Source organism: Saccopteryx bilineata, chromosome 1 (genome assembly GCF_036850765.1).
Source record: "Saccopteryx bilineata isolate mSacBil1 chromosome 1, mSacBil1_pri_phased_curated, whole genome shotgun sequence".
NCBI classification, from domain to species: domain Eukaryota; kingdom Metazoa; phylum Chordata; class Mammalia; order Chiroptera; family Emballonuridae; genus Saccopteryx; species Saccopteryx bilineata.
The window spans coordinates 257,629,607-257,654,571 of record NC_089490.1 but is presented as its reverse complement, the minus strand read 5'-3'; the positions used below and the strand labels follow the sequence as shown (position 1 = coordinate 257,654,571).

The 24,965-nt window shown below is 42.5% G+C and overlaps 1 long non-coding RNA gene across 5 annotated transcripts; it reads right to left on the bottom strand.

Annotated features, from left to right (window-relative positions):
• Positions 1-24,117, bottom strand: LOC136312033 (uncharacterized). 5 transcript variants are annotated; one of them, XR_010726880.1, is made up of 7 exons: positions 23,946-24,117; positions 20,063-20,136; positions 19,455-19,614; positions 18,952-19,095; positions 16,285-17,883; positions 9,220-9,275; positions 1-7,267 (listed from the first exon to the last, which is right to left on the bottom strand). It is a non-coding gene; the product is annotated as an uncharacterized lncRNA (long non-coding RNA). The 5 variants fall into 5 exon arrangements; XR_010726878.1 differs by having other exon boundaries at positions 16,285-17,942; positions 19,455-19,516; XR_010726877.1 differs by having other exon boundaries at positions 19,455-19,516.
• Positions 24,118-24,965: the final 848 nt, after the last annotated feature.

Here is a 24,965-nt window from a genome sequence, read left to right as displayed (position 1 = left end):
AATTATGTATTACAAATATATTCATAATATGTAAAGCTGGCAAAGGACTCAAATGTATAAATCAATAATAAAAATATGACCCAATTCTTAAAAGAACAAATATTTAAACAAACATGTTAACAAAGTCCATATATAAATATATATACATATGAGCAATAAGTACATAAAAAGTTATCAGTGACCTGCAATTTCAGACCACAATGAGATACCACTACATACCCAGTAAAATGACAAACAGTAAAAAGACTGATAATATTAAGCATTGGTGAGGATGTGACCTCACCATTATATGAGAGTCCTAATCTCTCTCATATATTCCTGGTGAGGATTAAAAGAGAATGTTAATTTTACTTTAGGAAAAATATTTTAAATAGACTAAAGAGAAATAATAACCAAATGCAATGTGTGAATCCCAGTTGCATCCTGATTTGTGAAAACAAAAGTATAAAATATATTCTTTAGATGATTAAGAAGTTTTGAATATGGCCTGGCTATTAGATAATATTATAGAATTACTGCTGATAGTTTTTGGTGTGATAATGCCAATGGTGGGATTCAAATATGTAACTTAACAACTGATTCTCTGTCCTAATAATTGTTTTAAGTATTAAAAAATGATATACCAAACGATAGTTTATTATTTCATGCATTTAATACTTAAATAAGAACAATAAAGGAGCTACACAAAACTAGATTATAAGAAAGTTTTAAAATATTCATGAAAAATATTAAATAACACCTGACAAAAAAAAACAAGAAAACTGTTATTAAAGATACTTCCAGTATATTCAGTGGGACACTTGAATCCATGTAAACACAATAAATTAAAATTAATAAAAATAAAAAAATAAAAAAAGATACTTCCCAATGACAGACTGTCACCCCCTGATTGTTTGGCACTTTTTCTCTTTACGTTATATGTTTGTTTACTGAAGTAACAAACATGAGGGAGTCAAAATATAGAATTTCATCAAAGGTATAGTGAGTTTTATGAAATTAATAAATATTACAAGCATAGTTCTGTCAATTTTTTTTTCACTTATGGATGGGATCAACATTACTACGTATACTTAGAATATGCTCTTGCACAGATAAACATTAAAAAAGAGTAAGGAATGTAAATTTGTGATTTCCACATTGGGTGGCTGCCCAGGCATCCACCTTAGAGAGAACCCTGATTACAAGTGCCATTTTAGGAATGACATCAGAGTAATGGTGGCATGAGAGATACTCCTAATCCCTCCCCTTGAAATTTCAACAAATTAAACAACTATAACACAGTGAAGGAACCCCAGCTGGGCTCACAGGCATATTTGAAAGATCCACATACCAAATGAACTAAAGGTGAGGTGGGGCGGAAAGGGGATCAGAAGATAAAATGCAACTGCGGTGGGTTTTAGAGAGAAGACACAAACCTGGAGTGACTGATTTTTTTCTCTCTGCTTGACTATGGAGAGGAGGGAAGCTTAGGCTCTCTGGATTTGTCTGAGGGGTACAAAGAGGGAAACTTGGAGTGACTGGGTCTCCTTCTGCCAGGAGAGGCGGTGAGACAGAGGTGCAGAAGGGGAGATAAACCAAAGTGGCCAGGGCTTGGGGTCACGGCCAGTACTCCATGGTCTGCCTGCAGCCTGCACTTGGCACAGACAGAGACCACTAAAGTGTGGCCCCCAGCCTCCCAGATTCCGCCTCCCTTGTCTTGTGGTATGGAAAGTGGCAGAGACAAACCCCACAGCTAGCTCTCCACAGCCTCTCTCTCCCTGAAGAACAGAGGTGTTCTATGTCCAGTCTTCAGGTCAGTTGAAACGTGGGGAAAGCTGTAAAGCCCTCACAACATGCCCCACCTACCACTGCGACGGTGGCCCTGCCTATATCATTGCAACAGCAACACCTTAGTGGACAGCTCAGGAAACTTACAGAGCAAAAAGTTGTAATTCAGTGACACCTACTGGAAGAAATCTCTCAAAATTAAAATTTATTTTTTCTTTTTCCCCCCTTTTTTGCTTTTTTCCTTTCTTATTCATTTTTCCTTTTTCATTTTTGAATTTTACTTTTAAAATTTTTATTCTTGTTTTTTTTTGTGGGTGCTTTTTGTTTGTTTGTTTTTGATCTTTTTTTTTCCTGTGGTTTTTCTTGTCATAATTTTTTTAAAAACTATATTTTTTATTGTATCTTCTTAATTATTCCATTTTTAGTGTTTTTTTTTGTTAAGGTTCTTAACAATACCACTTTCCAATGCCATAAAGGAAGAAGAAATTGAATACTATGGCTATACAAGACAGATGTATTTCAGGAAGAAAGTAAAAAAATCTCCAGAAAAAAAATCTCAATCACATGGAAGCCTTGGAGTTATATGATAGAGAATTAAAAATTGAAGTTCTGAAAATACTTAATGAGATGTGAGAAGACACCAAAGAGCTCAGAAAAAAAATTAATGAACAAAATGAATACCTCACCAAGGATGTTGAAACTTTAAAAACAGAGATGAAGAACTCAATATGTGAACTGAAGACTGAGGTAGCAAGTTTAGCTAATAGAACTAGCTAGATAGAGAAAAGAATAAGTTACATCAAAGACAGGCAACTGGTGATGCTACAGAGAGAAGAGGAGAGAGATTCATGAATTAAAAAACTGAGAGAGCTCTACAAGAATTGTCTGACTTCCATCAGAAAGAGCAATATAAGAATAATGGGTATATCAGAAGAAGAAGAGAGGGAGAAGGTAATGGAGAGCCTATTCAAACAAATAATTGATGAGAATTTCCCAGACCTGTGGAGTTAGAGCCTTGAATCTAAGAAGCAAACAGAACACTGAGTTACTGCAACCCAAAAAGACCTACTCCATGACCCATTGTAATAAAATTGTCAAAAATCAGTGCCAAGAAAGAATCCTCAAGGCAGCTAGGGAAAAGAAGAACATAACATATAAAGGAAAACCCATTAGATTATCATCAGACTTCTCAGCAGAAACTCTACAAACCAGAAGAGAGTGGATCCAAACATTCAAAGTACTGAAAAAGAGGAATTACCAGCCAAGAATACTATATCCATCAAAGTTATCCTTCAAATATGAAGGAGAAATAAAAAATTTACAGACATACAAAAGCTGGCAGAATTTATCATCAGAAAACCCCTACTGCAGGAAATACTCAAGGGGGTTATTCAACCAGACACAAAGAACAAAACAAATAAAAATTACAAGTAAAAGTTCCAACAAGGTCACAATAAAAACAAGGATAATCTGTAATAACAATAACATAAAAGGGAGAGGATAAAGATCTGCAGTAGCAAAGGAGGATGGAGTGCAAAAGGTCTGATAAGACAAAAGACTCTAATACATATGAACATTTTTTCTTAACCTAATGGTAACCACCCACGAAAAAGCCACTACTAAAACACACAGGTTAAGAAAAGAAGAAACTGGGGAAAGAAGTATAGAATACCACCAAACAAAAACAACTGGCAGAAATCAAAAAGAGAAAAACCAAACAAGACACAGAGTTATCAGAAAACAAAACATAAAATGGCAATAGGAAATCCTCAAGTATCAATGATTACCCTAAATGTAAATGGATTGAACTCACCAATAAAGAGGCACAGAGTAGCAGATTGGATTAAAAAGCAAAACCCAACCATATGCTGACTTCAAGAGACACATCTAAGATACAAGGACAAAAGTAGACTCAAAGGTAAAGGTTGGAAAATGATTCTCCAAGCAAATAATATACAAAGAAAAGCAGGTGTAGCCATACTCATATCAGACAATGCAGACTTCAAGACAACAAAGGTAACAAGAGACAAAGATGGACATTTCATAATGATAAAGGGGACATTGTTTTAAGAAGACATAACACTTCTTAATATATATGCACCGAACCAGGGAGCACCAAAATATACAAGACATCTACTAACTGATCTAAATATAGAAGCAGACAAAAATATGATCAGACTTGGAGATTTTAACACACCATTGATGGCTTTAGATAGATCATCCAAACAGAAAAATCAATAAAGAAATATCAGCCTTAAATGAGACTCTGGACCAAATGGACATACTACACATTTATAGGACATTTGACCTCAAAATATCAGATTATACATTCTTCTCCAGTGTGCATGGAACATTCTTTCTTTTTTTTATACAGAGAGAGGGACAGACAGACTGGAAGGGAGAGAGATGAGAAGCATCAATTCTTCATTGCAGCTCCTTAGTTGTTCGTTGATTGCTTTCTCACATGTGCCTTGACCAGGAGGCTCCAGCAGAGTGAGTGACCCCTTGCTCATGCCGACAACCTCGGGGTTTCAAACCTGGGTCCTCCATGTCCCAGTCCGATGCTTTATCCACTGCGCCACCGCCTGGTCAGGCTCATGGAACATTCTTTTTTTTTTTTCATGGAACATTCTTAAGGATAGACCATATGTTGGGCCACAAAACTAACATTAACAAATACAAGAAGATTAAAATTATACCAAGTATATTTTCTGACCATAAGGCTTTGAAATTAGAATTGACAATTGTAAAAAGGAAGTAAAGAAACTCATAAAAATGTGGAAATTAAACAACATTCTTCTGGGACCTGGCCAGTGGCTCAGTGATAGAGAGTCAGCCCAGTGTGTGGAAGTCCTGGGTTCGATTCCTGGCCAGGGCACACAGGAGAAGAGTCCATCTGCTTCTCCATCCTTTCCCCTCTCCATTTTCTCTATCTCTCTCTTCCCCTCCTGTAGCCAAGGCTCCATTGGAGTAAAGTTGGCCCGGGTGCTGAGGACGGCTTCATGGTCTAAACCTCAGGTGCTAGAATGGCTCCAGCTGCAAAGCAGCAATGCCCCAGATGGGCAGAGCATCAGCCCCTGGTGGGCATGCTAGGTGGATCCTGGTCGGGGGCATGTGGGAGTCTGTCTATCTGCCACCTCTCGCTTCTCACTTGGAAAAAACCCAAAAAAACCAAACAACAACAACAACAAAACATTCTTCTAAAAAATGACTGGGTCACCTGACCAGGCGGTGGCACAGTGGATAGAGTGTTGGACTGGACTGGAATGCAGAGGACCCAGGTTCAAGACCCCGAGGTCACCAGCTTGAGCGCAGGCTCATCTGGTTTGAGCAAAGCTCACCAGCTTGAACCCAAGTTCGCTGGCTCAAGCAAGGGGTTACTTGGTCTGCTGTAGCTCCACGGTCAAGGCACATATGAGAAAGCAATCAATGAACAACTAAGGTGTCACAACGAAAAACTAATGATTGATGCTTCTTGTTTCTCTCCATTCCTGTCTGCCTGTCCCTATCTCTCTCTCTCTCTCTGACTCTGTAAAAAAAAAAAAAAATGACTGGGTCAAAGAAGAAATAAAAGCAGAGATCAAAAGATTTCTACAGACAAATGAAAATGACAACACAACATATCAAAATTTCTCAGATGCAGCAAAAGCAGTAATAAAGGAAGTTTATATCATTACAAACATATTAAGAAACAAGAGAGATCCCAAGTAAACAATCTAACATCACATCTTAAAGAACTAGAAAAGAAGCACAAAGGCAACCCAAAGTCAGCAGAAGAAAGGAAATAGTAAAAATTAGAGCAGAACTAAATGAAATAGGGAACAAAAAACTATAGAAAAAAGTAATATAACAAAAAGCTGGTTCTTTGAAAAGATAAAAAAAATCAACAAACCACAGGCTAGACTCATTAAGGGAATTAAGGGAAAAAAAGGAAGGACTCATATAAACAAAATCCAAAATGAAAGAGGAGGAATTACCACAAACATCTTTATTATATGTGGCTTAAGTGTCTGTTTGTCGCCGATAGCTTATTGGTTGCTTGCGTAACTGTACTAGCCAATGGGGTGAAGTTGCCACGGCTGAATGCAAATTGAGCGGGTCAGGGGGAAGGTGAATATTTGTTTGCATTGGCAATCATCTGTTTTACATAAAAACTACGTCTTAACGTAATTTCTTTTAAGAATGCCTCCTAGAAAATACAGCACAGAAGAGGAGAGAAAAGGAGCTAAAGCTGCACAAAAACGGCTTTCTCGACAAAAATAAACCACTGAGCAGAGAAAAACAAGGCTTGCTTCAGTTGCAGAGCAAATGCGTCTTTCTTGGCAAAATGAGACTGATGAGCATAGAGAAACAAGGCTTGCCTCAGATGCAAGACAAAAAGCCTGTCTCGACAAAATGAGTCCCTTGAACAAAGGCAGGAGAGAAATGCAAAAAAATGACAGAGTAATGCTGACCGAAACGCGAAAAGGATTAAAACAGTTTCAAACGGAAAAACTTTAACTTTTGAGCATTCCTCTGGTGACATGAATATTAAATGTGAACACTGTCAGTCCTTAAACTTCAAGATAGAAACTAATCGATTTGACCGTGGCAAGAAAGGATTTTCTCAATGTTGCAAGTACAGAAACAGTGTAGTTCCACTAATTGAGAATTATCCACGTAGACAATTTCCTGTAAAACTTGCCTTTGCTATGACCATCAATAAGTCTCAGGGCCAAACACTTAAGCGTGTTGGCATTTTTTTACCTGAGTCTGCATTTGGACACAGTCAACTTTATGTTGCCTGTTCAAGAGTTCGTGAAAGAACGGACGTAAAATTAAAAATAATTGATGGTCCTCTGCAAGGCAAGCTTAAAAATGATGGAAAGATCTACACAAGAAATGTTGTGTACAAAGAGATCTTTGACATGTGAATTAACATTTTATTATTTAAATCACCTTTATTTATTGAGCTAGCGGTGGCTCTTAATAAATGTACCACCAGTGGTTTCCTTCATTGCACTCTACTTTAAGCAATTAAGCAAGTAGAAGGGGGAAACCCCGTGGGGCAGTAAGCAAAGGGGTGTCCTCGCCGCCTGCCCTGGGTAATTCAGTTTGAATTAGCAGACACCTTTGCACAAATCATTTTAATTACAATTTATAATATCTAGAACAGCGGTCATTTCGTATGACCGCCGGGCTTTCTAGTTTTTTATATGCCAACAATGAAACTTCAGAAAACAAACTAAAAAACCCTCCAAAAAATTCCTTTTACAATTGCAACAAAATAAATTAAAGTACCTAGAAATAAACTTAACAAAGGATGTGAAGGATCTATATACTAAAACCTACAAAACATTATTGAAAGAAATTGGAAAAGACAACATTGCCCTGGCCAGGTAGGTTGGTTGGTTAGAGCATCATCCTGAAGCACAGAGGTTGCTGGTTCGATCCCTGGTCAGGGCACATACAGGAACAGATGGATGTTTCTGTCTCTCTTTCATTCTCTCCCTTCCTTTCTCTAAAATCAATAAAATAAACATAAAAATAAATAAATTGGAAAAGAAACAATGAAATGGAAAAATATTCTATGTTTATAGATTTGAAGAATCAACATAATTAAAATGGCCATATTACCCAAAGCAATATATAGATTTAATACAATCCCCATCAAAATCCCAATGTCATTTTTTAAAGAAATAGAACAAAAAATCACCAGGTTTGTATGGAATCATAATAAACCCCAAATAGCCAAAGCAATCCTGAGAATAAAGAATGGAGCTGGAGGCATTGCACTACTTGACTTCAAATTATACTATAGAGCCACAATAATCAAAGCAGCATGGTATTAAAAACAGACATACAGATCAATGGAACAGAATTGAGAGCGCAAAAATAAAACCACATATACAGTCGTTCCTCGCCATATTGCAGTTCACTTTTCATGGTCTTACTGTATTGTGGATTTTTAAATTGTATATATCTAATTTTGTATTGTGGATTTTTTCATTATATCGTGGGATTTTACGTAGGTTTAAGAGTGTAGAAAGTGTTTAAAAGCATAGGAAGTGTTTATAAGAGTGTGGAAAAGGTTAATAACACTGTGGGAAAGGTTTATAAGAATGTGGGGGAGGGTTTATAAAGCCTTAAAATATATATAAATAATAAAATAAATATAAGGTCACTACTTCATGTATTTTCACCTATTGCAGGTGGGGGGTGGTTCTGGAACCTAACCCCCGCAATAGACAAGGGACCACTGTATATGGATAAATCTTCTTCGACAAAGGAGCCACAAACACAAAATGGAGAAAAGAAAGTCTCTTCAATAAATGATGCTGGGAAAGTTGGAAAACCAATGCAAGAGAATGAAACTTGACTACAGTTTGATACCTTGCACAAAAATTAATTCAAAATGGATCAAAGACCCAAATATAAGATCTGATACTATGAATGACATAGAAGAAAACATAGGTACTAAGCTCATGGCCCATGGCCATAAGAACAGTTTATGAATTTGACCCCAAAGGTAAGCGAATAAAAGGCAAAAATAAATGAATGGGACTATATCAAACTAAAAAGCTTCTGCACTGCAAAAGAAATTGACAACAAAAGAAATAGGCAGCCAACTAAATAGGAGATGATATTTACAAACAACAGCTCCAATAAGGGGTTAATATCCAAAATACATATATAAAAAACTCATAAAGCTCAGCAACAAAAGAGCAAACAATCCAATTAAAAAATGGGAGAGGACCTGAACAAACACTTCTCCCAAGAAGATATTCAGATGGCCAACAGGTACCATATTTCCTTATGTATAAGATGCACCCTTTTTCAAAAAATTTGGGGTCTTAAAACTGGGTGCATCATATATTGTGGTTGTAGATTTTTTTACTTGCATTTTTCACTTTTTCACGCTTGTTTTTGCACTCATTGTTGAAAACAGTGATTTGTCATCAGACACAGATGAGGACAAGCTAATGGGAGTTTTGACAGTGATGAGGAGTTATATGAATTTTATGATAAATAAAACTTGAGTTCAATAATTTTTTGTAATATACATTTTTTCAAATTTTGGGCCCCCAAATTAAGGTACCTCTTATACATGGGGAAATACGGTATATGTAAAGATGCTCATCTTCACAAGCTATTCGAGAAATGCAAATCAAAACTACAATGAGATAGCACCTCACATCTGTTAGATTATCTATTATCAACAAGACAGATAATACAAGTGTTGGAGAGGCTGTGGATGGAGAAAAAGGAACCCTCATTCACTGCTGGTGGGAATGCAAATTAGTACAACCATTTTGGAAAAAAGTATGGTGGTTCCTCAAGAAATTAAGAATAGCCTGACCAGGTGGTGGTGCAGTGGATAGAGCATCAGACTGGGAAGTGGAAGACCCAGGTTCGAGATCCTGAGGTCACTAGCTTGAGCGCGGGCTCATCTGGCTTGAGCAAAAAACTCACCAGCTTGGACCCAAGGTCACTGGCTCGAGCAAGGAGTTACTTGGTCGACTGAAGGCCTGCGGTCAAGGCACATATGAGAAAGCAATCAATGAACTACTAAGGTGTCGCAATGCACAAGGAAAAACTGATGATTGATGCTTCTCATCTCTCTCCGTTCCTGTCTGTCCCTATCTATCCCTCTCTCTGACTCTCTCTGTCTCAAAAAAAAAAAAAAAAAAATTAACAATTGAATTATCAATATAAAAAAAAAGAAAGAAAAAAGAATAGAATTATCATATGACCCAGAGGATTGGATAAAGATGTGGTACATATATACAATGGAATACAGGTATTGACCAACTTACGACCTATGCAACTTATGACCATTCGACTTTACAACCACAATTGCTAGCCACGACTGCTCCACGTCTGGCAGTGCAAGTGTTGCCCAGCTAGGCATACAACAGTGCTGGCCAACAAAATTTTTTGTACATGTTTATAATTTTGATATGTTTTGCAATTGGAAAAATATTTCCTATGGTATTTTTTACACCTGTGTTTTGTATTTTTGTATGCACCTGTATTTTGTAATTTTGTATGTTTTGCAAATATTAAACTGGTAATGCAGTGTTTTACTTAAACCTGACAAATATAAAAATAAGAAACAAAATGGTGTAGAGATGATACAAGTGGCATAAAATGAACAAAGAAAATTATGATATATAACAATAATGAAAGAAAATTATGATAAAATATGACAATGATTTTTATAACATCATTTCACAGTACTGTACATATAGCCTACTCAACTTACGACCAAATTGTGTTATGACCCGTCTGTCTGAACCAATCATGGTCGTAAGTCGAGCACTAACTGTACTACTCAGCTACAAGAAATGATGACATATTGCCATCTACAACAACAGGGATGGACCATGAGAACATTATACTGAATGAAATAAGTAAATCAGAAAAAGCTAAGAACTGTATGATTTCACACATAGGTGGGATATAAAACTGAGACTTATGGACATAGATAAAAGTGGAGTGGTTACCAGGGGGGAGGGGATATGGTGGAGGGAAACAGGGGAGGGGTGGTGGGAAGGGTGTAAAGAAGGACAAATATAAGGTGATGGAAAATGATTTGACTTTGGGTGATGGGTATACAACATAATCAACAGTTCAAATGCTATGGAAAGGTTCATCTAAAATCTATGTACTCTTATCATTCAATGTCACTCTGTTAAAGTTCATTTTCTAAATAAAATTAAAACAAACAAACAAAAAACAAGTGCCATTTTAACTGAACTCAATGAAAGATTAGGTATCAGTTCTGCTGAACTGGTGCAAACTGGCTGAATCTCACCACTGGATAATGATGCTATCGTATTTGGGTAGAAGCATGTCCTTATTCTTAGGAGATATGAACTGCAGGATTTAGAACTCAAATGTCATGATATCTGCAGCTTACTTTTAAATAGTTCACTATGAACAAAAACATGTATACAAATACAGAGACAAAACAAATCTGGCAGATACTAATAACTGTTGAAAGCAGCGAGTACATAGATTTTCATTGTACTTTCAACTTTCCTGACTTATCAACATTTCCCAACAACTTTCTGTAATAATAATTGGGGAGAAAAAGTTAATGTTGAGGTGTTAATGGCTTACCCTGAAGTTTACAAATTCTTCCATAGAAGAGGACCCTTATTAAGACAAGGCTAGAGTTCCTTTCTCCTAATTCTTCTAAGTGTGTGCTTTTGAACAGACTCCCAGGAACACAGAGCATTATCTGGTTGTAGCTCTGCTGATCTGGCTTCCATGGCCGCTCACTGGGGTAAGGGGTGGGGGCTCTCAAAACACATTGTGTCTGGAACACAAGGGTTGAGGCCACTTCTCTGCTGCCCTTGGTAGGAGGGAGGTAAGTGGTTAATTAGTTGCCCACCGTGCATGTTGAAGCATGTTAATTAGTTGCCCACTGTGCATGTTTTCTGAGCCTGCTCAGGTCACATCCTGGCTGAATTCTGCCAGCCAAGGTGGCCCTGTTTGCTAGAGTAAAAACCAGGTTTACAGGGGCACCTTACAAAAGGTTACATTTTTGCATACATGTCTCCCAGACACACTGACCCTGGGAGACACTGCCCGAGGCCTGGGGCAGGTGAGGCATTGGAGATGAGGCAGGAAGGGGAGGGAATCCTTAGTGTGGCCTCCGGAAGGGCCACGGTTAGCAAGTCCGGGCGGGCCAGCCAGTGAGGGGAGGTGGTGTAGAGTCCCAGTGGGGGAGAAGAAAGAGACACAGTAAGTCCTCACTTTGATTGGGGCGGGAACTGAGTTCAAGACCATGTGAAATGTTACAGAAATGTCCCTGAAGTGAAGGGATGAGAAAAAGTTCACTAGACATGGCTGCTCGTGGACTTGGGGCTCAGGACCACAGTGATGTCCTAGGGAGGGTGGGAGGGCTTAGGAACCGCACAGGAGGGGAAGGAATGGAGACACAGGTGCAAACTATTTTTCTGGAAGTTTGGTGCCACACTGCGATGGCTGTGGAAGCAGGGAAAGGAGAAGAGGCTTGCAGTGTCTAGAGACCTGAGCATTCAGGCGACGGTCTAGGGAGGCCAGGACCTGGGACACAGGCTCGCTTTGCAAGGAAAGGGGAGGGGTATGCTCATACTCCCACAGTTTGGCAAGAAGAGACTTGTCTGATATGGAGGGAGCGAAAGGGCAGTGCTAACAGACGGTGTTCTGAAGTCCTGGGTGAGATACTAGTGCCACTCAGCTAGTTTTCTCAGGGCACATTCACCTTTCACATCTTTAGAAATAAGAGTGACTATATTTACAATCGTATTGCATATTTAAAAGTTGCTAAGAGAGCCTGACCAGGCAGTGGCGCAGTGGATAGAGCGTCGGACTGGGATGTGGAAGACCCAGGTTCGAGACCCCGAGGTCACCAGCTTGAGCGCGGGCTCATCTGGTTTGAGCAAAAGCCCACCAGCTTGAAACCAAGGTCGCTGGCTCTAGCAAGGGGTTACTTGGTCTGCTGAAGGCCCGCGGTCAAGGCACATGAGAAAGCAATCAATGAACAACTAAGGTGTTGCAACGCGCAGTGAAAAACTAATGATTGATGCTTCTCATCTCTCTCCATTCCTGCCTGTCCCTGTCTATCCCTCTCTCTGACTCACTCTCTGTCTCTGTAAAAAAAAAAAAAAAAAAAAAAAAAAAAAGTTGCTAAGAGAGTAAAGCTTTTTAAAATTTTTTTTTATTGACTTGAGAGAAAGAGAGAGAGATAGAGAGAGAGAAGCATTAACCCGTTTCACTTAGTTGTTCCATTTAGTTGTACACTCATTGGTTTCTTGTCATATGAACTCTGACTGAGGATTGAACCCGCAACCTTGGGGCGCCGGGACTATGATTTATCCACTGAGCCACCTGGCCAGGGCCAAGAGAGTACAGTAATACCTCGGTTTTCATTGACTTCAGTTATCGAAGATTTTGGTTTTCATCGATTGTTTCCTCGAAAAATTTGCCTCAGATTTTGCTGTAGTGCCCACTTGACCTTGCTGCTAATTTTGTGAAGACAAAGGGTGACCCACATGTTCCTCTACTCCAGAGGTCCTCAAACTATGGCCCCCTGAGGCCATTTATCCGCCCCCACCGCACTTCCGGAAGGGGAACCTCTTTCATTGGTGGTCAGTAAGAGGAGCACAGGATGGGGATGCATCCACATCCTGTGCTCCTGGAGTACTGTATGTGGCAGTGTCACTCACGTACAGTACTACTTCCAGTGATGCAGGATGCATGTGTCACGGCTCTGGAAGCGCGTCATATCACTTGTTACGGCTAGCAGTGACAAATATGGAACCGGACATTGACCATCTCATTAGCCAAAAGCAGGCCCATAGTTCCCATTGAAATACTGGTCAGTTTGTTGATTTAAATTTACTTGTTCTTTATTTTAAATATTGTATTTGTTCCCGTTTTGTTTTTTTACTTTAAAATAAGATATGTGCAATGTGCATAGGGATTTGTTTATAGTTTTTTTTATATTCCAGCCCTCCAACGGTCTGAGGGACAGTGAACTGGCCCCCTGTGTAAAAAGTTTGGGGACCCCTGTCCTACTCAGTGTGGCGTTGTTTCTCATTGTCTGAGCATCATCCCATGCATCTAGCCAAACAATTCCATTGCTTTCCAGTGTTTTTGTGGTTTTTTTATTGATTGCGAGTGCTAATACTACAATTACATGTAAGTAATTATTGTGTACAGTAATTGGATTTACATTGAATCACATGGAAATAATTGCCTCTGTTTTCTCTGTTTCGGGTTTTGCCAATTGTTTTTGGACTGATTATCGACAAAAACCAAGGCATCACTGTAAATCTTAAAAGTTCTCATCATAAGAAAAAAAATTTTGTAATCATATCTAATAACAGATGTTAACTAGACTTACCGTGTTATTTCATGATATAGACAAATATCAAAGCATTATGTTGTACACCTGAAACTAATATAATGTTTTGTCAATTATACCTAAAAAAATAAATAAAGAACCTTATTTTATGTAGATGTAGATCTAGGCCTACTTCTAATCATGGTTAATTCAGGAAGAGAGTCAGAAGGGAGGGGAATAAAGAAATCACATAAAAGCCCATCAAGAGATGGATAATTAGGTCACACACAGAGAACCCTTCATGGGAAAGCAGGTTTGAAGTGACCCCTGGGTGAATCATTGACTTTCATAGGGCTACACCCTTCTTGACAGTCTTTTCAGTTCGTTGCTGCCTGTTTTTGGCATCCCTATGGAAAAGTCACATGGTCTGTAGCCATTACACCCAATTCAATTATTTCTTTTTCTTTTTTTTAAAAATTTTTTTTTTTATTTATTCATTTTTAGAGAGGAGAGAGACAGAGAGGAAGAGAGAGGAGAGAGAGACAGAGAGAGAGAAGGGGGGAGGAGCTGGAAGCATCAACTCCCATATGTGCCTTGACCAGGCAAGCCCAGGGTTTCGAACCGGCAACCTCAGCATTTCCAGGTTGACGCTTTATCCACTGCGCCACCACAGGTCAGGTGGAATTCAATTATTTCAATCCTATACATCTGTTTTAAAAATGTTTCTAACCAGGCCCTGGCCGGTTGGCTCAGCGGTAGAGCCTCGGCCTGGCGTGCGGGGGACCCGGGTTCGATTCCCGGCCAGGGCACATAGGAGAGGCGCCCATTTGCTTCTCCACCCCCCCACTCCTTCCTCTCTGTCTCTCTCTTTCCCTCCCGCAGCTGAGGCTCCATTGGAGCAGGGATGGCCCGGGCGCTGGGGATGGCTCCTTGGCCTCTGCCCCAGGTGCTAGAGTGGCTCTGGTCGCGGCAGAGCGACGCCCTGGAGGGGCAGAGCATCACCCTGGTGGGCAGAGCATCGCCCCTGGTGGGCATGCCGGGTGGATCCCGGTCGGGCGCATGTGGGAGTCTGTCTGACTGTCTCTCCCCGTTTCCAGCTTTGGAAAAATACCAAATAAATAAATAAATTAATTAATTAAATAAAAAAAATAAAAAAATAAAAATGTTTCTAACTTGCCTGACCGGGCAGTGGCGCAGTGGATAGAGCGTCGAACTGGGATGCCAAGGACCCAGGTTCGAGACCCTGAGGTCGCCAGCTTGAGCGCGGGCTCATTTGGTTTGAGCAAAAGCTCACCAGCTTGGACCCAAGGTCACTAGCTCGAGCAAAGGGTTACTTGGTCTGCTGAAGACTCACGGTCAAGGCACATATGAGAAAGCAATCAATGAACAACTAAGGTGTCGCAACGAAAAACTGATGATTAATGCTTCTCATCTCTCCGTTCCTGTCTGTCTGTCCCTGTCTATCCCTCTCTCTGACTCTCTCTCTGTCTCTGTAAAAAAAAAAAAAAAAAAAGTTTCTAACTTGATTGGAATCCATTCTCATTGGGAAGAGACTGACAAAGAAGTTAGATCAAATTCTGTTTTGTAAACACTGATTGACCTACTATGTGCAAAGCATTGTCTTAGTTCCCATACAGATGCCAAAGTGAGTGAGAGGCTCTGTTCCTGAGGCAAAGGGTTCAGGGTGCGGCCTGCAAAGCGGCTGGCTGCGCAGTGAGACTGCGCTCAGGGGTAGGGCCGGCTGTGTGGGTCTGGGGGCTCAGGGGTAGTGAGTAGCTGGAGGGAGGGGCTGGATATCAGAATGGGTTATTTCTGCCTGAAGATGGTGCCATCTTAAGAATAAAGAGGCCAAAGAGGTTTCTTGTCATTCCTAAAGCCATTTACCATTAGCATGTCCCTGTGGTGGCTGCCGCTGGTCACATGTAATGAATGGTTTTGTTATCAGTTTTTGGGGCTGTAACAGGGCTTCCTTCCCAAAATACATCAGTAAGGGAAAAATATTGTCTTCTGAGAGTTAATCCTAAATAAAATCAATTCAACACATAATGGACAGAACAGAGCTAAGCAAAGGAGAAAGGATGGTTTCTAGGTATGTCAGAGAACAGACACAAAACCTTAAAAGTGTGTGCCTTCTACATGTTGTTCCCTCTGCTGGAATGCCTTTCCGCACATCCTCTAGAGCAGCGGTTCTCAACCTGTGGGTCGCAACCCTGGCAGGGGTCGAACGACCAAAACACAGGGTCGCCTAAAGCCATCGGAAATGAGAGAACAAAATGCTGCCACCTTTGGAGACTCAGTTAAAATGCTACCATACCACTCCATGTACTTTTCTTTCCTGATCCTCTCAGTCAAAAATCAACACTCCTTTCTCTACATTCTAAAAGTGTGCGTTTAACTTTGTTGTCATTCCTATTTTCTTCTGTCCTGGAGTAGAGTTTGTCCTGCCTACTTCAATATAAACTCCTTGATGACAAGAACCAGGTCTTATTCCATACTCTATGCATATCATGTGTCAAGAAATGTTATATAAGAGACTGAGTAAATGAATGAGTGTGAGATAACTCCTGACTATGCACTGAAAGGTCTGGAAGCCGATCCCAGACCTTTACAGCACATTACCAGAAAGAATGCACTCTGACTAGTAGCCGATTACATAAAATCACACATAGATTTCCATCAATAAATAGTTACTCACTTACCCCAGGAGAAGTCTGTCCTAGGTTGGAGGTTCCCGGAAACAGCCTTGGATGGGAGATCCTTGTCCATGTGATATGTGGAGGAAGTGCTCTCAGGAAAACCAGCGAGGAAGGAAGAAGGGGATGGGTACAGCAAGCAAGGATGTGTTCCCAGCGTCAGCCTGATCCCACAGAGCCCTGGAGCATGAATGGTGCCACTAGCTGGTACTCTGTGAAGCAAGGAGACTGGCTTTTTGTACCCCTATGTCAGCTTGACTTTGGCTGGGGTTCCCTTGGGGGTGGGCGTAATTCTCTAGGAGAGAAAGCTCCCATCGGCCCAGGACGATGATCTGGGTTGGGACAGCTGTGGGCCATTAGCAGCGTAGTCAGTGTGTGGGTGCCAGGGCTTGGTTAAGGAACTCCAGGCTGGGGTTCTCAGTCCATTTGGAATTCATCTTTGATGGTCCGCAGGTGCTCCCCTCCCCTAGTCTCCCTTTTTCTTCCCTTTCCTCCCTCTCAGCCAGCCCTACAGGGCTTCAGGTCCAACCAGCTGGTACGATGACTGGTGCCACTGAAAGGGACACAGGGCATTCACGCAAGCTGGCGGTCCCTTATGGCTCAGGTCAAGTTCTGTGGAAAGACATGCCCACAGAGAAACCAACATTCCAGCAACTAATAATATTCACCTGTCACACTATAACCTTGAAGTGTCTTTCAGCTGAAAAGTCTCTTCCCACCAATGCGAGGAGGACAGAGAATGCAGGGAACAGAGGAGACCAGCAAACCCTACTGTCACCCATGTAAAGACACCACCTGAGACTTTCCTTTACTTGGTAGAAATGATGGTCACTCCTGCAACCTGTGACACTGGTTAGGGTTCAGCCTAAGCTGCTATAGCAAACAGACCCCAAAGTGTTCACTGAACAAGACAGACGTGTATTTGTCTTTCACAGGCTGGAGGTAGGTGGCTGTGGGCTAGAAAGGTGGTTCTGCTCCACAAGGTAGTCCAGGGACCAGGGATCGGGAACAAGACTGGTCTGTATGGTCGCACTGCCATCCCCAGTGTGGAGCTGCATCGTCACTGTGACAGCTGCCTGAGCTCTTGCCGTTATACCTGCACTGCAGCCAGGAGGGGGAGAGGGCCAGAAAGGCTCATTTCTTTTATTTGCTTGCTTATTCATTCATATTGTGGCAAATATACGTAAAAAACCACTTACCATTTTGGCCACTTTTAAGTGTACAGTGCAGTGACATTAAGTACATCCACACTGTTGTGCCACCACTGTCACCATCCATCTCTAGATCTTTGCTCATTTCTTTTGTGGGCATGATCCAAAGGTGGATTCTATCACTTCCACTCACCTCCTGTTATCCAGAAAGGATAGATATAGGGCTACAACTGTCCAGAAGGGAAATTGGGATTAAATGTATTCTCTACCCAGACAATGATATGCCCAGCTGAAACTTCCCTTGTTAAAGGGAAATGCGCAGTCCTGATATACCCCCCACTCTCCCTTTCATCCTCCAAGAAACTCTGTTCCTGTGTACATTCTTCTTCATCTAGGCTCTGTATGTCTTCATGTGTCCGCCGACATCAGGGCTGGCTGCCTGGGGTTCCCATGCCTGAAGACACAGGAAACAGCTGCTGCTGGTGGGCCATGCATGGTCCCAAAAGGTTGAGTCTAAAACAATTCATGTGAATAAAAATAATTTTCTACAAGTTATTTGAAATACTTATATCATATATATGAAAGAATATTTTTATAAATCATTTGGTGAAATTTTAAGATAATGGCCACTCTAATCTGTTTCTCATATAAATGTGAAGTCATATTCTTAGTATGGTGTGGGGTGCCTACTGCGCTTGGCTAGGTCCTCCTGGTCCCACTGTGGCGGCTGTGGTGCTGAGGTCACGGGGTTTATTATCTCTCAAGGCCAGCTCCTTCTAGTAGCTATTTTTGTATAAAAGTCACCTCCAAACTTAGTGGCTTGAAGCAACAACAATCATTTTATTAACTCTTATAAACTATGGGTCTGCGGTTTAGGAATTAAGGATGGGCTTGGCTGGCATATCCAGCTCCAGGTCCCTCACGCAGTTGTAATCACATGCCGGTGGAGCTGGAAGAGAGGAGGTGTGAGGGTGCTGGGCACTGGGCACTGACCGGGTATCTGTCTCTCTCTTTTCCTGTAGTCTCAGTATGTGTCCACGTGGTTTTCCCCCGAGGAAGAGCTCAGGCTTCCCCATAAAATGGCTGCCCCAGGCAGTCCTGGTGACTAAATGCTTCCAGAGAGAGTGCTCCAGAGAGCATGTTGCAAGTTGTGTTTGAAGACTTAGCTTTGGAGGTCATAGAATGTTGCTTCCACCATACTCATGGAGACAGTCACAAAAGCCCACCAGTTTCAGGGGCAGGGGAGATAAACCTCATGTCTTAATGAAAGCAGCGTCAAAGTACAAAGACAAGAATGAGGAACGAGGAATGCTGTGACAGCCATCCTGGGGAAAACAGTCTCCTACCTCAGCTTTGGCTGCGGTAGGAGCCGAACTGCAGAAGAGGGAGAGGGTGGGGCAAGTGGGGGTGTCGCTAAGGGATACTCTTGGGTTTCTCAAATTCAAATGTCTAGATGTGCTAGATTTTGCTTATTTCTTTTAATTTCTTTTTAATAAGCAGCATTGGCCTGGAGAGAACTCACTTTCATACAGAAGAGAAGAGCCCTCTGTTGTGCTCTCTCCTCGGCCGTGAAAGCAGAGACAGTAGCCGCAACAAACAGAAGCATCTGGAAAGAGTCTCCACATGGGTCTGCAATTGGTCACGGTGGCTTGTAAGGAAGAAGCTACTGAAAGTCAGTTTTAAAAAGTAATTAGTGTCCTCTACTTGTTCTTAGTTTCTGCTCTTGAGTTTTGTTTACATGTGACCGGGACAGTAGCTCCCCAGCTCTCCTTGCCCTCTGTCCATATCATGGCCCTTCCATTTCAACCACCAGTCTCAATCTTTTAGTTTTCTACCTTCTATCTGAGAATCTAATTTCCCATGTTATGGTTTTCAAACTGGCTGCACAGGCCATTAGTCAGTCCCTTCCTGTTAGAGTGACTAACTTGTCCCATGTCCTCAGAAGCCCCTCCGTCCCAGGCAAACCATGATGGCTGACTACCCTCCCCTCTTTGTAAAAGGGCTGCTCTTGTACCAGATTCCTACCTCAAAAGGCGGTCACCAGGCGTCCAGCGGGGCCACTGTCTTTCAGTAGCGTGGAGTAGCTTCTTTGAGGATGGGGTATGAATTAGGACAGCGATGATCAATGTCTCTAGTTAAAACTATATTTAGCCCCTGCTGGTTGACTCAGTGGTAGAGAATCGACCTGGCATGTGGAAGTCCCAGGTTTGATCCCTGGTCAGGGCACACGGGAAAAGTGCCCATCTGCTTCTTCACCCTTCCCCTTTTCCTTTCTCTCTCTCTCTCCCTCTCTTCCTCTCCCGCAGCCAAGGCTCCATTGGAGCAAAAGTTGGCCCGAGCGCTGAGGATGGCTCCATGGCCTCTGCCTCAGGTGCTAGAATGGCTCTGGACACAACAGGGCAGTGCCTCAGATGGGCAGAGCATCGCCCCCTGGTGGGCATGCCAGGTGGATACCGGTGGGGCACATGTAGAAGTCTGTCTGACTGCCTCCCCGCTTCTAACTTCAGAAAAATACACAAAAAAACCTGTATCTAAATGAATTATTCATTAGAAGGGAAGGAATCAAGGTATTATAAATACATGCACAGCAGTTGGCCATTGTAGAAAGAGTAGTAAAGTAGAAGTCAAAATACCTTGTTTCTGCCACCAAATGGCGATAAAACCTCAGAGACAAAGAGTCCAGCTTCCTGAGCCTCAGTTTTCCCATCTGTAAAATAAAAGGATTAGAATAGGGTTTGCTTTGCTTGCTTTTTCTTTTTGTCTTGGAATGTCATTCTAGAACAGGGGTAGTCAACCTTTTTATACCTACCGCCCACTTTTGTATCTCTGTTAGTAGTAAAATTTCCTAACCGCCCACCGGTTCCACAGTAATGGTGATTTATAAAGTAGGGAACTAACTTTACTTTATGAAATTTGTAAAGCAGAGTTACAGCAAGTTAAAGCATATAATAATAATTACTTACCAAGTACTTTATGCCTGATTTTCACTAAGTTTGGCAGAATAAATCTTTATAAAACAACTTACTATAGTTAAATCTATCTTTTTATTTATACTTTAGTTGCTCTGCTACCGCCCACCATGAAGCTGGAATGCCCACTAGTGGGCGGTAGGGACCAGGTTGACCAGCACTGTTCTAGAAGATAGAGTCACTCATACTTCTCAAGTCGAGGTCCACTAGTACCCTTAGAGCAAGTTTCTCCCCTCTGCTCCCCTCCTTTCCCCTCCTAACCTTCCCTCCTCGCTTCCTGCTTTTACTAAGCATTATTTAAAAAATGTCTCCATGATGCTGGACATTGGTCTCTAAGATTCCTTCCATAGTGACATTTTAAGAACATTGTTTTAGGATTGCAGCATGCCGTCATTCAGAGTTCTAGCTACCTGGAATCAAATTATTGGTGGTCTTTCTAGAGTGGCAGAGGGGAGAAGAAAGTACCTTTAATTATCCCCCCAAATTGTATCACATCAGTCTTCATGAAGAGGACCAAATGGATTAATATGCCCAGCACATTAATGGGGAATAAATGAAGTGTTGGATGGCAAGAGCAGTTATGAATGCATCTTTGGGTCTCTAACTCCCTGAACTTGAACTCTGCCCAGAGCCTCCCAGAGCTGCAGTCCTGTGTGCTCTCCCTGGAGGAGCCCAGCTCCGGCATAAGGCCACAGACATTGTTCCAGGGGAGGTAGGAGACGCATGCCCTGGCTCTGACTCTTATTTTACCAAGCACAGAAAAGCATGGCAGCAGTTTAAGGCCTCAGCCTGAGATGGACCTCAAGTAGTGCATTTCTGCGAGCTTTAACTCCTCTTCCCAGGCTGAGTAGGAGCCGGCCGGCATCCCGCCCAGACAGCTCCTGTGGTTATTAGTGGGTATTAGCAGAGCAGTGTGTCTCAGGCTGAAATACGCTCGGTCGCATTGAGGCTAAAGGAGCCATGTGGTGTCTGGGAACAGGCTGTGGGTGGGGAGCAGCTGTGGGGCCTGGCCCTCATGTCACTGCCTGCCTATGCCGGGGAGAATGGATTTCATTTCAGGCAGCCATGATTCACGCTGGGAGGCCTCTGCCTTCCCTCCTATGTCATCGCCACTGAGAACTAACCAGAAGGTTGAGAAGGGCGGGCTCCCCTTGGGGACAGGCCCTGCTGCAGAGCCTCTCTTCTTGCCCACGTATCTGGCTCAACAAATCTTAATATCCATGCAGGCCTCTGAGCAAGCTCAGGTAAGATCCTCAAAGTCCAACTGGTGAGGTCCAATGGAATCAGAGTGGGCGTGGGGGGCTTTAGTTACCCCCAAGGGACATACTTTCTCACTTCAACTTCACACCTAGGCACATCTTGACACTGTTCCAGGCCTGAACCTTTTTTTTTTCTTTGAAAATGCAAAACAAACAGAAAGAAAACACACACACACACACAGCAAAGGCCTATGGTTTCTACCTTGTGTGTGTGTTTTATTTTGTTTTTTTGTATTTTTCTGAAGGGAGAAGCAAGGAGGCAGAGAGACAAACTTCTGCATGTGCCCGACCTGGATCCACCCAGCATGCCCACTAGGGGGCAATGCTGTACCCATCTGGGGTGTTGCTCTATTGCAACTGGAGCCATTTTAGTGCCTGAGGTGGAGGCCATGGAGCCATCGTCAGCACCTGGGGCCAACTTTGCTCCAGTGGAGACTTGGCTGTGGGAGGGGAAGAGAGAGACAGAGAGAAAGGAGAGAGGGAAGGGTGGAGAAGCAGATGGGCGCTTCTCCTGTGTGCCCTGGCCGGGAATCGAACCCAGGACTTCCACACACCAGCTGATGCTCTACCGTTGAGCCAACTGGCCAGGGCCTCCACTTTGTATTTTTTTAGTCTCCCAGAGGAGGAGACAAGTGCATTTACAGGATTAGGTATGCTTCGCCTAGATATCTTCCTTTGCAGTGACCGAACTTAGGCTGACCCTAAGGATCAGTGAAGGGTCACCTTGGCCTTCGGGCCTAGTGGCACTGCTCCTCGGAACCCAGGGCAACGGCTTGAGGGGCCTCCTGACAAGGGCCTGGTTCTTGATCCTTACCAGGGACCAGTTTCGTAAGTACCCAAAGAGAAAGCTTTAAAACACAGAAAAGAGAAATGATAGTCACTGAGCTTACCAGGCCGTGTGTTCTCTGCATCGTCCTGCTTGTTCTTCACACTCTCATGAAGTAGGTGCTATTAGCAGTGTTATTTATAAATGAGGAAACTGAGGCTCAGAGAGTCAAAGGCGCTGACTGAGGCACATAGCTATCATATTAATTGGCAAAGCCAGGATTTGATGGCAGGAAAGATTCCAGAGCCTGAGCTCTCAACTATTATGCGTGTACAAGCTCACACACTCACACACACCCATATACACTTGAAGGTGTCCATGTGCTCTTTGGTTTATATGGTGCAATTATTTTTTACAATAGTGACAGAATCAGATGGTTGGGAGTAGAAGTAACCTTAGAGATGACCTACCTGATCCCTTCTTCACTTTTGATTTCTCAAAAACAAAAATCTGAGGACTTGCCTTAGATAAAGTTCTCAACTGAGCCAGTTTCAGAACCCCCCAGTTATAACATCGATCTCTCGACTGACAACAGAGCATCTATTTCAGTAGGTCTGATGGGGCCCCAGATTTGCATTCTGAGAAGATCCCAGGGGCTGCTGCTGCTGCTGCTGCTGGTCCTGGGACGTCACTGTGAGAACCACTGTGACAGTAAATTGGGCATATTAAGGCCCACGAGACCCACCTCAGTGCTATTACTTCAATGTTCTCGGAAAAGCCTGGACAAACACATTCCCAGTAGGGTCTTTCTTATCTAAATAACTTGTTCTTAAATAACTCTGTCTTTGGGTCCCAGCAACAGAACTAGAATGTGGTGGGCAGAATTTGAAAAACGCCCTCCTCCAAAAACGATTCCATACTCCTCATTGCCCCAGAACCCGTGAACGTGATAAGCATATCATTCCCATGATTGTGTTGTTATAGGACACAGTAGATCTATAGAGGGGAATATTCTGGGTGGGTATAGTTTAATCATAGGGGTCCTTAAAAGCAGAGAACTTTCTATAGCTACAGTCGCAGGAGGAAAATAAACCAGAAGGAGAAGTCAAGGAAATAATGGTAAGTCAAGGAAATCTGAATTTTGAGAATGACTTGAAGTGTCACAGCCATTGGGAAGATAGAAGGGGCCACAAGAGAAGGTCAGCAGGTGATGGCTAGAAGCGAAAGGAATCCCTGCCGTGGAAAGGGGTCTCCAGTCCTATATCTGCATGGGACTGGATTTGTCAACAACTGGAACGAGCTGAGGAACGGTCTTCCCTAGAACCTCCAGCGAAGTCAAAAGTCTGATCTATAGAACTGCGAGCTACTAAATGAGGGTCATTTAACCTCATTATAGAATCACAACAGAAATCAAATACACAAGTACCTAAATTGGTGGGTTCAGAAGGGAGCTACTGCCCAATGCAGACCTACCCCACCCAGAAGATTCTCAGAGCGCAAGCTGTGCCCCTGGGAGGCTTACCTTGTTGTTTGCTGAAAATGTCAGTGGTTGTGACCTAAGTTTCAACTCCATCAAAGTAACATTCAGTTTAGCTGGGGAAAAAAAATCTAATGGTTGTCGTAGAGAACACGTTGAGAACCGCCAGCCCCTCGGCAGACATAGGCTGGCTCAGAACTGCAGACAGATCACTTGTCAGCAAGCGTGTGCCCTTCATGGAAGAGCAGTTTAAAAACAGATTTGCAAAACAGACTGTCCTCCTCGGCTGCTACTCTATCACATAACATCCTTTCCTGTTTTTGAGATTAATCATCTCCAGAGCTGACACGCCGTCCCTCCCCAGGATATGGAGACACTCCAGCAAGAGGATGGGATATGCATGCAGGGTCGCTACAGCCACGATCCTGATCCCCCAATATTCTTATGATTCTTGTATCAAAGCAAAATGTGTGGGGACAGTTTTGGTTTCCAGCATGGCCATAGTATAGCTATGGTTCAACCACCGTGTCTTTTTATTGTAAAAGGTGACTTATAATAACTACCTGCCGCTATAGTCAGACACAATTCAAGTAAGTGGAACAGGTCAACTAGTGGGTGATCCCTACTATCAAGACTTCCCCCAAACACCTCCCTCCAATTGGCTAACAGACACCTGACATGCACTGATGTGCAGCTTGGTCTCTCAGAGTGGAGGTTCCACATCTGTTCCATCCAGGGCCCTGACTCTATTCACTGATCCTCTCACCACAAGTCCTATACGGGGGTGGCTGAGTGGCATATGTGGCCTTGTGCATGTTCCCCGCAAGTCTGCAACCTTGGTTTTCCGAGGCAGAGCTGGTCAGGGCATGGCTTTCAGTCCCTAGCCGCCTCTCTCCATGACAGCTGCCCACGGTTACTGCTTTAGCCTTAATGACCAGCCATGTTATGGAGGAAGTTCCTGCCCAGTGTGGGACATCAGGATCAGTCTGGCTCCTGGCTTTCCAAGCAGAGTCAGGAACTGTGCATTCTGTTTTCCCCTCACAGTGACTGGATTCAGAGTTGAAT